A 2,708-nucleotide genomic window follows, 5' to 3' on the forward strand; every position below is an offset into this window, starting at 1 on the left:
TTTGAAAGAGGAATATCACATGCATATGGGAGGCCTAGGGCTGAGAATTAGCTGTACATGTTATCTATTGTGAGTTCATAAAAGAAAAAGTGACTGCTGCACTAGAAACCTTGAACACCCAATGCTGAGGATCTACCAAAGAATATCCTTACATCATATGTACCTCAGTTACACATCATAACACTTGGTTAACATATTCCACATCTGTACATATGCTAAAAAGAATTTTTTATTCTTCAAGGATTTTAATTGCTGTGGGAGCGGGTGTAGAAAGCACAGACTGGCTTCTAGGGGTTGCTGGAAGACTCCAGGTCAGGATCTGCTAGTGATCAGCAAAACATCAAGAATGCGGCAAAAATCTGCATGGTATCCTTGCACAGGGGCTGTGCAAATCTTCTCTGTACTGTTCCCATTTTAGTATACGTCTGCTGTAGCCAGCACTCTGGAGAATAATTTGAGTGAGAGTAATCACAGAAATTTTCAGAGGATAATAATAAGACTAGTCTCTGAAAAACTGGAGAAATTTCAAGTTCAGGGCTGGTAAGGAGAAGTTTTCAGTTAAGATTCCAGAAATGATAAATAGTAGGAGAAATAGTAAGCCAGAAATACAACACAGTCACAAAATACTAAAACAAATGTCATCTCAAATCAGATCACTACCTAACTGGACAAATTGATCTGCTTCTGTTTATATTGCCTGACAGAAAGCCAAACTTTTCTAGAGACTCAATTTAGTTCTTAAATTCTTTATATGTAATCTTTGGCATTAGCACAAATTTATATCTGTAAGCCAGGAGAAAGGATAAAAGATGAATGGAAATAAGAAAGGGAACAAGAGATCAAAGACGGCACAGCCAAAAGTGATCATAGCCATGGAAGCAGCCAAAGATGAACCAGGTATTGAAATTGTAAAATCAATGTTTTTGTAAGGCTTATTAACATATTAGTCTCTTGAGAAAATAAGATGATTAAGCTGAAATAGAGGTCAGTATGCAAGAATAAAAGCATACTTCTCACACAAGTGCAAAAAAAACATTAAAACATATAACTAAATTATAGAAGGAGAGAATGAGTAATACATTTGAAGACACAATGTCAAATAATTTTTGAAAATGGTACCAATCATACAATCACTGATTCAAGATGTTCTAGGTCAACTGATCTTGTTTTGGAAGATTTCAGTTGTACATTTGTGTCCATACAGTATCTGCAACTATTTTTATAGATATTGAACCCACATTTTACATTGTTTTTAGTGTATGAGAAGTGTGTTGCCAATTTGACAAAAACATGATGGAATTTGGAAAATTAATGAAAATTTAAAAATATATTGCTATAGGTATTGTGTATGGCAAGTATTGTTTCAGGGAAGAGTGAAAGCAGACACTACTGGCTCACATATAGGAGCACCCCCATAGCTACAGTGTCATTTGTGGATGGAATTACACACAGTCGAGAAGGAAAAGGGTGAATACAGAACAAAATTATTTTGAAAGAGAGAAGGAGATTGACACAGAGAAACACAACATTCATGTAGCTTTTATTACAATATATTATTAAAATTATGATATTGTTGTTGTTTCATTCCTTCCTTCTCTTTGTCTGGGATTGAACTCGGGACCTAGTTAGGTTCTTTATCACTCAACTACAACCCCAAGCCAGTGTTTTTGTTAATCTCTTACTGTACCAAATTTATAATTAAGCTCTACCATGGGTATGTATGTGTAAGAAAAAACATAGTAAATATTGAGTTCAGCAGCCATTTAAATATATATATTTAACATATATTTAAATGGCTGCTGAACTCATTTTGGTAGATGGGGGCAGGGAAGGGCCTACTGTATTTTCCGTGTTTTACATTTAAATAATTACATAGAAAATATTAATGTTATTTATTTACCTTCATTAATCAAGCTTCTTTTCATGGATTAGCTCTTGTGATGTACCCACTAAACTCCATCAGACTCTTAAAATACCCTTTTGTGACCATTATCCTACTCTTAAAATTGCTGAATCTCATTTACATAGAATAAAAGTTTATATCTCAAATTTGACCCTTCATTTTCTGTCTGTAGCTGAAGCCTTACTCTCTCCTGAAGGCACTTCTACAGAAGGTTTCAATAGAGGATGCCGTACTCCTCTGTGCCTATTAGGGAGCAGAAATATGGGAAAGCAGACTTTCATGTTGCTGACTGCAGCTCTGAATGAATTTCCATCACTCATCTGTAAAATTCCCCATCTTTGAATCTTACCCTTTCACACTCTAGCTTCCAGTAATGCTTTTGTAGGAATCACCTGCTGGCAAACACATCAAAACTCATTTCCTGTTCATGACCATTGTCTCCAACAGTGCTCTCAAAATTCCTGGTTGTTTCTGTAGCCACTGGTTGAACATTTCCCTAGGTAGGCCTTTAATTTCATTGACAATCAGGTTTCTACCTTACCACCCTTTCACACTTGAAGCAGTGTTCTTCCATGATTCCATTTCACTTCATTGGTTTGAATTTTATGCAGCTTGCTCTTTATTTATACATATAATTTCATCCCTCTGTGTCCTTGAAAAATCTCATACCCCACAAGAAATAAACCCCAAAATCAGCTCATGGAATGGCACCAAATTAATGCAAAAACAATTCTTGCAGTATTACCAGTGTTGACAGAATGCAATGTTCATTTCTCAGCCCTTACTTCTATTAACTTCCCTGCAA

General features: G+C 35.6%; 1 non-coding gene across 1 annotated transcript; it reads right to left on the bottom strand.

Annotated features, from left to right (window-relative positions):
• Nucleotides 1-335: 335 nt before the first annotated feature.
• On the bottom strand, nucleotides 336-439 carry LOC143411905 (U6 spliceosomal RNA). The gene has a single exon (XR_013092916.1). It is a non-coding gene; the product is annotated as a U6 spliceosomal RNA (small nuclear RNA).
• Nucleotides 440-2,708: the final 2,269 nt, after the last annotated feature.

This window comes from Callospermophilus lateralis, chromosome 12 (assembly GCF_048772815.1).
Source record: "Callospermophilus lateralis isolate mCalLat2 chromosome 12, mCalLat2.hap1, whole genome shotgun sequence".
NCBI classification, from domain to species: domain Eukaryota; kingdom Metazoa; phylum Chordata; class Mammalia; order Rodentia; family Sciuridae; genus Callospermophilus; species Callospermophilus lateralis.